Raw genomic sequence first — 13,720 nt, forward strand, 5'->3', positions numbered from 1 at the left:
ACCCTGTAAGCAGCTCACTCGCACAGCCATTCCCCTGAGCATCTAAGCACACAGGGCAGGAGACCTGGCTGTTAGATGCTCTGCCCCTTCTGCTGTCACCAGCCCCTTAATTCAAGGCATTCATTTCAGAAGCTCCAATTTTTGCATATGATAATGGRGTAGAAGTTATCAATAACAGATATTTGAGAAAATGACTAATAGACCAAGAATTGTTATCCTGATTTTGAATCTCTGGAAGATGCTTCCTAGTAACATCAAACTTTGCAGAGTGACTTTCAAATACAAATAAAGTGCATACTTGAAATCSCTCCCATCCAATCTAATGACATATACCAGCATCTTCTTCAGGTTATGTATATATGCCTTACACTCCCTGACACAGAGCTATGATTACTCATGCTGATCCAGGGTAAAAAAGGTGCACTCTTCCAAAATGCCCTTACAAGAAATTGTTGATTTTACACGTGACTCTTGCCTTGGAAAGATGCRGTCTGACCTGAAAACAGTTGGCCTGATGCCTCAAACTGCCCAACAGCTCAGTATCATTGGGGACCATCCAGGCTAGCTCCTGGATAGTATGAATATACAGGGAGAAACATGTCCCGAGAGACCTTTTCATGCATGTGGAAAAAGCTCTGATGCAAAAGCCCATCCAAAAACTATCCATAGCTTTGGCTATTGCAGAACACACAGAAGAGCAGGATGCATGCTATCGAGCTGCTCTAGCACTTCCAGGAATTCTGTATATTACCTAGCTGGTTGGAATGGCACTAGTACAACACTCAGCTGGTGCCACGATTCTGGCTCACTCTGCTTCCGTGCTCACGTCACTTTGGCAGAAGCAAAGGAATGACAGACCCTGACAAGGAGAATAGTGTCAAGTAGCACTACTGTGTTCCAGRGAGCTACAACAGTCATAGAAAAGGACCACGACAGCTTGCTAAAGCCACAAGCTGTTACTAGACTAAGATACTAAAAAAAAATCCAGTCTACCTGGTTTCACTGAGTAAGATTTACACTGTTCTTAGGTGCTTCAAAAAAAAAATAATCCCAAAGAGACTTGAGCATTAGGTACCTACACAAGATTCAAAAATCAGCTGCTTGGTCATTTGCTCCTAAGATTAATTACTGGCACACAGATCTCAGATAATGCCTGCATCSCTGATGGTTACTTTCATCTGTGAAGTGAATCACCACCATCTGTCCACTGCAGCAGGACAACTGAGTGCACCTGCTAGTGGTATCCTTCCCAAAAGCTATTTGCTTTCACTGTGGTTCCCACAGTGACCTACTACAAACAGTAGCTTGTACTCCCAAGCACRTCTCTGCAGTCCAGGACCCTCTAGACTGTCCACACATGTGTCATCATATGCTCCTACATATCTGGCTTCTCATCAAAAGCCTTTRGGCATATCTGTGATTCTTCCTGAGGTAAGCATCTATTGGCTTCCAGTAAAGACCCAACACTAATTATTAGTAAGATACCAGACTTGGGAATAAAAAAAATGCTTAATCAGGTCTCCAATGCAGCATCTCCCTAACACAAAATCTGCTTCCAGTTTTGGGGCTCCTGCCACATAAGGGTCTTAGGGTTCTTTTATTGCCCTGAACATCTTCAAAGATATTTGAGAGTTAGTTCCCCAATGGGATGACACCATGAGACAGAAGAGGCTGCATGAGTCAGTGTTGCTCAAGAAGCAGGAACTGCTCAGAGTATACAGGACTATCAAGACCAGTTAGAGGCTGACTGAAAAACAGTCCAGCTGRGCCTGTAGCAAGTCCTCTCCTGTGCTCCCAGCCCAGCTCATAGCTCCTACCCCTCCCTGCCTCCTGAGCCTTGGGTATCAGCCACCATATCACCTCATTCTTATACTCTCCCCCAGGAGTTCAGGGTCCTGCCTTTTGGAGAATGGCTTCACTCTTACCAAGCTCCTATTTCTCCAGTTATGCTAGCTGGGAGGCACAAGCATCTCCATACAGTACTACTTTACACCAACCCACCTGCCAACTCTGACAGCACATCTCTCTATGCATGGAGGGAGAAAAGGAGAAGGGGTTAAAGCACTTGAAGAAACTATCAATACAATATCTTTGCAGTTACTCACAATTATGCCTTTAAAATTTCAAAAGCTGTATAACTGAAATCACAAGCCTATCRCACACAGTCCATGCTAAAAAGCATGATCTGATATTAGATTTTTTTAATATAAAATACTTCTTCACAGATCATTATAACTGAACTGCRCAAGTATCCTCCTTGGTATGTATAATTTTAAATGGTTTCATCTTGATTGCACTTGCCAGGAAATTAACAAGTGATAATGTAAGTGATAACATAAGCTGCTCATTAAAGCCTGGAACTTTAGAATAAAAAATTCTCACTTCATCATTAGAAGAGCAAATGTTTTCTCAAAGTCAGAAGAATCAATATAATCTGCCTTTTGATGCTGTACAGATGCCTAGGGAATAAGGATCTCAGTCTCTAGTTTTTAATCTCTTTAATTTAAGATCCTGGCAGCTTTTCAAAATGACTTATACTTCTTCCCAGTTATGTATATCCTTTATGTCTGAAATTTCTATCCATGTCTGTTTAGAGGGCTTCTGTTCAAAGAACAGACAGAAGTTACGATTTCCTGCAAATGAAAGCCTGAATTATAGCTATTATTTAATGACAAATTGAAAAATTAAATACCCTCAGATAAAAGTTTTGCCAGGCCTTGAAACACTGGCACCTCCTTCTCTGGCACTAATAGATTATTCACAAACATAACAGATTCCAGGCTGATCTATTACTATAAAACTACACATAGTAAGTATTTCTGCTTCTTGCAGTGAAAGTCAAGAAGTGTCACTTATTTTGCTAGGATCTATGCAAGTTTGTTTTGTGCCATCTGGCAATCTCATCTGCACATACTACATTGTATACAGAAGAATCATTGAGTATCTGTTTAAGTGTCCTCAACATGCTGCTTTATTTTTATTATCAGGTATTGTCTTCATTCTGATCACCATACATTTCCCACCTAAACATTATTTCACATTCCATTTACTCTCAGGTGAATCRCTTCCAATACATTCACACAGACTGAAGCTTAGTACATGGATTTCATTACTTTTTTAGGCCCCAGGCCTTCAAACACACACATGTACCTTTATGCACAGAAGTGAAACTACTGTCTAATATTTAAGGGACCATTAACCATTAGAATTAATCCACATAATCTCAGCTGACATAAGATGCTGAATTAGCATTTTCACATCTTTCAGTTGTCCAAGCTCCAGTTTCTCCTGGCTAAGCCTCACCTAGTCATCCACTTCCTGCCAGCAAGAATGCTCTAACAGTGGAAAGGAGCAGAAATGCTGCCCACCTCAGCTAGATGTGCCTAAAATACAAACATTCTAGCAGAACTGCTCCCTTCTAGTTTAGCTAGAAGAAAACACTAATAAGTCTTGCACAACTTTATTGCATATTTTTCATGGAGAACTGAAAGGCTTCAATTTCTTCTACAAACTTGTGTTAACCAATTACTTCAGGCAGCTCTAACTATTCATTCAGCATTCAAGACTAAGCTTATGAATAAAGTTTTATGCTAATTTAAAAAGCCCATTCCTCAGCTAATGCCTCTGCATGCATTTTGTGAGCTTGATAGCTTTGCAGCAAGAGAGGGACCTTGCCACCAACCAGTGTTTGATGAAACAAGCACTTCCAAATTATGCAGAGAGCTTTGCTGGCAGGAATGCAGCTATTTGGAATAGCATCTTACTCCTGCGCATATTCACTATGGCATAAGTTAGACACTCAGGGCTAATAGCTACGCTTAAGCTTTTCATGCAACTTTTCCCCTATGAATGAGTTTTCTGCAATAATCCAAATATACCTTCAGAAATACTGATTTGAKTCACTAAAACAAAGCTTACACAAAATGTTGAATGCACTCCAGCTTGGGATTTTATTCAATAAAATAGCAGAATTAAGTTATTCAATTTACATGATCTAAGTTGCACATAAATGATTTCATTTTCTTCTGCCTACTACTTAATACCACGTAGCAAAAACTTCCAAAGATGCACAAAGTACTTATTTTGCATTATAGRGGTTCCAGTGTTATCCTTAACACTAAAGTCCTAATTCTATGGTAGTCRTTTCTTTACCAGCTTTGTCAACATCAAAGAACTTGATCTTCAAATCAGGGATTGGAGCAAAGGAAGAGAAGTAAAGAATGTATCACATCAGTATGCAGAGCCTGGATGCTTAAACTGGTATTTCTGCTCTGGCTGAGTTAACAGATGACTACATTTCTCAGCCTTGGGACAAGCTTACTTTCTTATACTAATATCGCTACATTTGTCAGTGCCAGATGTGCTTTCTCTACACCTCTGGATTCAGACTTGTAAAAGTCCTTCAGAYCTGGCCAATTTCTTGTTACGATATTAAAAGTCAGAAGAGTCCACTAAAGATAAAGTTAACAAAAGCTTGCTGTTTCTCTGCATGTCTTAATYGCCCACATCATTTGTTCTCCCACAACCTTTAAACAGGGATCATCAAAAGAGGAGCTAAAAAAGGGGCAGAACCCTACTTAGCATAAGGGCATTACATGTGCAGAACAACAAGCACCACACTATCTCAAAGGAAACAATTCATCCAGCTGCACAACCATCCACCATTTCTAGCCACAGAGCTTTCAGGCTGTAATGCCTCCCRAGTACAAGCCAGTTTGCAACACTAAAACAAGAAAGGGGATTTCACCTTGTTGATATTAGCTTCTGGAAGTACTCAAATACTGGACCATTTCCTGCTCTAAATATAGAGACTTTCAAATCAAGGCAGTAAGTAGTTCATTCTCCAGAGGAAGCATACTTTAGCATTAGAGACACTAACTTTTCTACATTAATTAGGAAAAGCATGTTAGAATTTTTGCTGTAAATAAGACCTTGGTATTTTCATTATTATCAGGCAGCATGAGAGTATTCTCTACTGAATAAAGCTTWGTGTTCCCAGCATGCCATAGAAAGGTAAACCTATCAACAAAATATACCACATTAAGGTATTAGAATCAAACTATTCAGTGTCTCCTGGCACACTTTTGCTTCCTGCACATATAAAACTGCATTAATTAATTCCAGGCAGTATTATAAATTACTTCACAAGTATAGCACATTTAAAATACTGTAAGAATAACTTTATGGAAAAAAAGCCTGTCACAAAGCTGAACTAATAATTCAGAAAAAAATCTTCATATCATTTTCTGAGCACACAGTCTTGCTATGCCCCATTTAGTAGATTAGGTACCATGTTCTCAGCAAGAATAGAGACAGATCACCTTTCTCTGAAAGCAAAGAACTGGCTAAAGCAACATGGGATAAGGATGACCAAGATCAGTTACTCAAATCATTATCCTCTCGATCAAGAGTCAGCCATCACCCAAGAGTGGATTACCTGTTTGATTGTGGACATCAAGCTTCCTTTCTTGTAGCAGCTCAGCCAAGTCCAAAGCTCTTCATTTCTACTCTTTATTGCTTTCATTACTGCCTTTTCTGCTTACAAGTTGGCATTGCAATTGCATTGCTCTTCTCACATAAGGTCACTCATACCCTCAACTGCATGTGGGGACTACTAGACAGGCCTCTATCTGCTTACTTGCTGATCTGCTAACATTGCTTGATCAATGGTGCTCAGGTAGCCACAATCTAAGCAACAAATCCAAATGCTTTCCCCAGGAATCCTGTGGTTTTTATTTCAGGCACGCACAGTAATACCTACATCATTTACCTTTTAACTGTGTTGTTTTTCTGTAAGCTTTCTTTCTGGACAGCACAGCTACTTATGCCAGTTAAATCAAGGTTATGACTTACATCTCCCATAATGATACAGAGGCTCCATAATCAGATACACAGATTGGCTTTCCCCACCACTAGCCAGGACACAGCAGTAATGTTTCCCAAAGGATTAACTCTTGCAGTGTGTATAACAAAATGCCGGTCATTTCCACTATTTTAATTCTTTTGTTCCAGTGAATTGACTATTTCTGTGCCAGGTAGTACTCTCAAAAATTCTATTCTGTCCCTCATTCCTCATCATAACATACTTTGACTTGTGTKTTTATAGCAAATCTGATCCTCCCAAACAAAGCTTTTGAATTCCAGTGATGCATCTATCAGAAGTCACCATTGGCTTGCCTCTCCTTCTCACCCCTGTTACTGTTTTCAAAAGGTCAGTGTTTCTCAATATTTAGAGTAGGACTGATATGATAATGTGCTTGTGCTTAGAAAAGCAAACAGTTTTCTTCAGTAGCATTTAGCAGTCTTGCTACTGACATAGTCACAATAGTTTTCAACTCAAAGAAATACACCTCCAGCAGCAGTAACTCTTCAAGTAGCATCTTCATTAGATTAAAGCACTTCTATCAGGATACTTGTAGTATTTAGACAACTGAAAGTAGCTTACAGACTGCAGAAGAAATGATTGTCAAAAARGTGTAAGTTAGCATCAGTGTTTGCACTGCAGCAGAGCAGAACAGGAGTATTTTGAAATCATAGCTTGAAATTRGCACTGTAAAAAAGAATTCTTAGTCAAATCTGTATAACATTCTCTCAGAAGAGTTCATTCTACTGTCTAGTTCCTGTTGTAACATTGCAATTTGTGATAAAAAGTGAACAAAGACAGTAAGGAGAACCTAGCAAACACCCCTGTAGCATCACGGATCATGGTAGGAACGATTCAGACCATATTGTGGTGGGAAACTCACAGCAACCTCCTCGACCTAAAGAATATAGATCATGGTTGCATCTGATCATGGGTTCCCAAAAGTCCCAAGAAAAACTCTGAAGTATGCCAGAGCTCCCTGCAAGCTTTGTTTGTTTTCAGATCACTCACTACTACTAGCATTCAGAAGCAGAATGCCAGTGCTACAGACAGTTCGGTCTGGATACAAGGCCCTGGCAACAGCCCAGTTATCTTTTGCAGTTTTATTCCCAATGTCCTGGCACACAACTAGAACTCTCAGCTTAAGTTTGTCACTGCTGCATCCTTCTCTGAACTTATTCCATTCATATTCCTCACAAATGCTTTCTCCTGCACTTTCCTCTGCCCTCATCACTTCTTTTGTTTTTCAGACAAGCATATTTTTTCTCCCACATGAGCCTTCACACATGGGAGTGTCTCACAAATATATGCAGTACTCATTCACTAGGCTCTGTAACACTGCAGAATCCTATAAACAAGGCTTGATTAAATAGCTAGAGTGCCAAGACAAATGCCCTTCATGCTGAGATGTGTCTCAGTTCCTTGTAACCATCTGCCTGTAACTGTATATGACAAGATAAGCAAGTGCAAGTACCTGATTCGAGGATCACCTTTACCCTATAGCTGTATGATATCTAATGCAACAAGACAATTCTGTGATGGTAGCTCCAAGTATAATGGCAATATAAACATCCAAGCCACAGACTTATCAGGAAGAGTGGTGTTTTTCATTCCAGTGTCCATTTCATTCAWTGAAGGGCACTCTTGGGACTTGCTCCTAAGATCTTTTCCCGGCATACTTCTTTTCTTCCCCATACTGGAGATAAGGACAAACCTCACGTATCAGCATCACCCTGCAGTCAAGAAGGCTGTGGATCCACTTCAAGAAYATATTAAATACTAAACCTGCTGTACACATCTACTTCCAGTAAACCATGGACTAGTTTAGTTCAGCCAGAAAAGAACAGAACCTGAGTACCTGGACATCATCTTATAAAGGTAAGTCCCACAAATAGATTTCAGATCTCTAAAAACATTTGTCRAGTGAGCAATTTTGCAGGGATGCTTAAATTTTCCTAGCAAATACCAGTGCATGTCCACTGCAACATAGGAGACAGAAGAATTACAGGTCTGTTTATTTCTTCATGCATATTATGTTGTAGCTGTGTTCTGTACACCAGATCACAAACACTTGGCTTAAGAGCAAAACTTAAAGATAACTTAAAGGCAAGAAAACAAATTAAGATGTTATCATAGGCACATTGGGGAGCACTCAGCATTTTTTCCCAAGTGCATAAGCTAGTTAACTGCATGAGCTTTGCATTTGACTGAATAAGCAAGCTAGGGGGAAGAGAACTAGAAAAGTGGCAACCACCATTCAGAAGGTGCAAGAGTTGAATAATGACTTTAGCTGTTTGGAAATCACTGAGATGTTCATCCAGTCCACACACAGATCCAAGCTGATCCATAGTAAGCCATCAATTAACACCAGCAAAACAGCAACTAAATGCCAGTTAGGCAAATGAATACCTAACAGACAGCTAGCCAATGCACTAGAGGCCAGTCATACTTCAGAAAAGTGAAAGAAYACCTTGAAGTGAAATGAAAATAAATTAATTGCTTATAATCCTGAACCTTTTGGAAGCAGTTAAACAAAAAAAGTCATAGATAACAATATAAGAGTTAATTCCTATCTGTACCAAATTTTATTATCTATCTCTTATATCATTATCTATGTATCTTATCTGTTCAAAACCATCAGGTTAATCTCAAAATATATATGTGATGTTTTAAGTACCATTATCTCCAAAGTCACTATTTTTCTAGTCTTAGAAATATCTGTTTATGCTCCTTTACTAGAGCAACATAAAARCATGAAATTTTTATTTTAGCATTATGTCCTATTATTAATTAAAGCTGTAGAAATTCAGCTAGAACAAACCTGCAGATAGGCTGGGAGCTATTAAGTTTAGAAGAAAGAATCATAACCATGCCACTTGAAAAATCTTTTCCCAAGCAGCTAAGAATGCACCTCCAACAGAGATAGCCCATATGTATACAGCTTTCAARTATTATAGTACATGCTATTTAATATGTTAATGCATTCCCACACTACACTCTTTGCTCATTGAARTAGGTATTTGCTATTTTAAAAGTTCAAAACTGCTCAGCCACTTCAAGCAGACTGCAAAGAAACTCTGATTTTGGATAGTATCTGCCTGTGCAAGTTACAAGATGTAGTTCTAATTTGCAAGAACCAGTTATTTACAGCAGGTCCCCCAGGAAAGGCCAAAGCACTGTTGTGGAATGGATTTTGGCAGCCTACACTTCTTTCACATTTTGAAGTTCAGCTTTCAGCTGAGTCTCTTAACAGGTCACTGCCACAAAATGGTCACACCTTTTTCCCTCATCTACTTACCACATTAGTAACACAAACATGAGCTTTCTGCTAGTTTAACTTCCCTGAATTTGGTATCAGATAAGCACTAAAGCCAGCATAGTAGAAGCCAGGAAAGAGAAAGAGCCTCTGAATACACCTKCCAGCACCACCTCTTTATTAGATCAGCTCAGCCACAGAGCTGAGCCRCACCATGCTGTTAGCCACACCACCYGAGCAACCAGCAAGCATCTCTTGCAGACTGGGTTCTAGAGAAGAACTCACAGTAGACAAGGCTTGTTAAAGAAGCCATATTTGCACATTCCTGTCTTCAAGGGAAGAATAAAAGCCTTTCTCCTCACCCCCAGCATCTGAAACCAAAAAAAAAACTCCTTACTACTAAACACATTCTGCAGTCTAAGAGAAACTCTTCTTTTTTTTCCTTCTTCCCACTCAAAGCACAAAGCAGCTTGGCCTTAAACACAGAACAAGAAAAACCACACACAACAAGCCCCAGAGACACTGGTTACAAAGTAGGCCTAAAAAAATGCAAAGAAAAAAAAGCTAGAAAACCCCTACCACACTTTACACTAATGAAAAGCTCAGAAGCAATTATATATAGAAGTTATCAAAATAGAGCATTACAGGAACTCACAGTAGGTATCTGTAATGGCTAAGGAGAAAAAACACATAATAGAGTTAAAGCATCTTACTGCTACTCTAAAGAATTAACTGAAGTCTTTACCTAAACAAAGATATTTAATGCTGATAAAATCTTGAAGTGGTATGAAAGAAAGTCAGCCATAAGTGAGCATGGTCAAGAAAAAAWTCTTGCAGGGAACAAAGAAACTTAAGAAAAGTACTCTAACTAAAAGAAGGGGAAAAAAATTGCTAAAAATCCTCCTCAGGAGCCTCTCTAGAGAACAGCTATACCCCAGCCACCTAAAGAAACACAGACACCACCTTTCCCCCACCACTAAACTAACCACCTCCTCCCTAGCGGGGGCCTTTTATATAAACTTACCATCAGCACAGTGATTGGAGGCTGGTCATATAAATTTGGCAATGGCAAACAGCTGCTGCTTACATACAGCAGGGATTTTGAAACAAGAAGCTGCTTCTGTCTGGTGAGTGCCTMATAGTGTGGAGGGGGAGGGGGTCAAGTAAATAAGCTAGTAGATTATGCTAATTATTAAATACAGCTRTAAGAAAATTGTATCCCTAAGAAATTTGCTTTTATAGGGGTGTCTACTGCAGTTGAATAGCTCCTCCTAAGAGCAGAGGTAGTACTCTAATGGTGCTGTGAACCCTTCTAATGAGACCTTGTATGTGCTCAAAGGAGAAATGCAGTGCTCCTACAGGTTTGCTGAGAGTGTTAATTACTGTAGCATATCACAGACATCATGGCTCCCAAAAGTATCACCTGTACTCAAGTAACCTGCCTGAGAATAGGGAAAGGATAGTAAATTAGCATTTTAAGTCTTTGTACTCTTTTCTTAAAACTATAGAATGGAGAGGACAGCATCCTATCAGTGATAAGGCTAGTAGGGGATCTGAAGTGGTATGTCTGGAACAAGAACTGACTTAAAGCATTATCTTTATTGGTGTTTATTAACAGACAGTCTTTAGCACTGTAAGTTAGGTGCCCAGGTGCTAGGAATGATCCCTAAAGAGTGCTTTTTTTGTAGCTTTACACTTAAAGCTTTACTTTGTTGAGCAATTTTTTTATACTTAGCTGTTGACATGAACACTGATTCCAAATTTTACTCTGTATGGAATGCTGTTAGCTCCTCAGTGCTGTTATAATGAAGTTTGTGGTTTAACAGTAAAATTGGTGAGCTGTAACTAATTCATGGAAGGCTTTGAAACAATAATGAGAAAAGAAAGGTAGCTTTAACAACAAATGCATTTTGTTTTCTATAGTGTGCCTTATTTTAGTGACCTTACAGCCAATTTTATACCCTGGAAAAGAAAAAGTGCAGTTCTAGAGTTATTGTAACTCTGGACTGAAATGAGATGTGCCATGAGCAAACACTTCACTGTAAGGGTATATTTTCCTGTGCCAAAATAATGGTATGTTTCAGAACTTAGAACTCAACAAAAGATGGCTAAATACAAAAGTTAATGTTGTAGAACTAAGGTAAATGGTAGATAGGAGGTTTCTATGCTTATGGAGAAGAAAAGTACTATATTCTCCTTGGAAGACACCAATGCTGGCCAGGGAATAGCACAGAGCACTATTATCACTCTGAGTATATGCTTTAATGTAGAACRGCTGAAGCTGTGTAGTTATCAGTACTGCCCTATTCAGAAAGTTGTGCATACACTATAAAACTGTAATAAAATTAATTATGTAAATGAAGGAAAAGGAATAGAACAGTCCATTATAATTTGGCAGATTCCTTTGCAGATAACCTTAAACTACCAATTTTTTTAGATCAATAATTATGAATATACCTTCTTTCAYATTTTAAATGTTAACACTTAATATTTTGACTTCATTTAAGTCTCAGCTATAAAGCAATTAAGAAATGGCAAGTGATAAACATCTGGAAATTCTAAACTAGGTTCAAGAAAAAAGCTTCAGAGCTTCATCTGAAGAAAAACAATTATGTCAATCCTCTAATGCATCAGTGAACTACAGAGAATAAATCTTACTAAGTAGATGTCTGTAAAAGAAATACCAGAGAATCTTATAATTACTTTTTTTGTAAACTGAAGTAAGGCTTGTCTGTTGGAATCCCCTTTTGCAGACAGCCACAGAAAACTCTTGGCTGTCTCCATTAGTATAGCTTTGGATCTATCATGATACTGTTCCCTACAAGATATTTTCTTTGCTGTATGCATACTACATAATGCTTATTGAATGATTCCCTTCTGCTTTTCTACTGTGTCAACAGTCTGTGTTCTACAAACATTAATAAATGTATCTCCCTGAACCCCAGAGGCAGTGTTAGATTCGCACAAAAACAGTGGGGATAAATGATACAATAACAGTGCCCAAACTGAGATTTCCTGTTACCACACAGCAGGAACTCCTAACACTATTTAGCATTTGATCCTAAAAGCTTGTATCATTCATCTCAATTACAACAATGATTAGCACTTCTGAAAATCAGCTTCATACTGTTCTCAAGTACTTTGAAGATACAAACTATAAGGACCACCTGTGAAAAGTTTGGGTCAASTAACTTGCCTGATGTCCCACAAACTCAGTGCTAGAAGCTGGAATAAATACAGTTCTCCAGTGAGATTTTCTTTCTCATTTTAACCATAACATCAGCATAATCTGCTTTCCAGAAACCATTTATTAGGTAGCTTTTGCAACAAAAACAGGTGTCTGAGTTTGTTCACCACAAACTTTCTATTTCATGACAAGCTTCTGGCCTTTAGGAAAAGTAGTCCTATCACTGAGACTAATGCCCCGATGCATATACTCCCTAAGTAGGCATTTTATTTCAGAGTAATCCTTTCTAACAACTTACTATTTAATGTGCCTATGCACAAAAAGTACCAAATTCTTTAGYAGTGATGCCTACACAGATTTTCAGCAGGTAGGGATCTTTAGATTCATGCCTTCCCCTTGGCCTATTACCTTATGCCAGTCTGTTAGTAGATGAGATGGAAGCACACACTTTGCCACTGGCTTTCAGCGTAAGGTGTTGACAGCAGCAGAATAGCGAAGCACTGAGCTTGTGATCCACTGCAAGTCGCAGTGTGGTAACAGTTACAGAAAACTGTTCCTCTCCCCTTTTCATCTTAGCTCTTCTTAAATGAAGGCTAACAGTGCTTAAGTAGTAGTATAGTGAAAAACACAAGTGTATAGCATAAATAGTGGCTTACTTTTTTTGTGAAAATATTGGCTCATGACTTGGTCCAGCTGACAAGTTAGAACAGGGTGTAACATAAATCTATAAATTCACTTCATGTGGGAAAAAAAAAACTCCTCTGGTCTCCATGTTAACAAAGCTAGGAAGAGAATTATGAACTTCAGCTGAGTTGTAATGTACTGACATATAACGTTCTTTCGCACAAGGGAATGGTCTAAGTGAGCGTGTTTAAAACATTACTAGAGGAGAACAGGCTGGTACAGATGTGACTCTGTTCACAAGTGATGGCGGGGCACAAACCCTACTTGTGGCTACACCRCGTGTGTGAGGTGATTCACCCTGTGCCAGGAGGGATGTTAATCTTCTGCTGTCCCCTTCCTCTTAGCTAATGTTTGACTTTCGCGGTGAGACCGTCCGTGTGCTTCGCTCGTTGGCTCCGGCTGCTGAGCTGGGGCAGAAGGGGTGCGCCCCGGAGCTGGCGGAGGGGCTGCGGTGCCCGTGACGGACCTGCCCCCCACGACGGGCGGCTGCCACGGATTTCCCCAGGCCGAGGGGCAGGATTTGCCCTGCATCCTGGTCCGGCCCAGGCGGACGCCGAGGAACCCGTCGGCCCTCAGGYGATGCTCGCTGTGAGACCGCCCGTGGCAGCCCGCGCCCTCCCCGAGCCACGGCGCACCCCGAAGGCCCACAGCGAGGGCGGACCCACGCGAGACGCCACCTGCGTGACGCCCCACAGGCCCTTCACGCCGTCGGAGGGGCCTGAACGGCGCT

Source organism: Rhea americana, unplaced genomic scaffold, assembly GCF_003343005.1.
Source record: "Rhea americana isolate MKP2758 unplaced genomic scaffold, rheAme1 scaffold_98, whole genome shotgun sequence".
In the NCBI taxonomy this organism is placed as follows: domain Eukaryota; kingdom Metazoa; phylum Chordata; class Aves; order Rheiformes; family Rheidae; genus Rhea; species Rhea americana.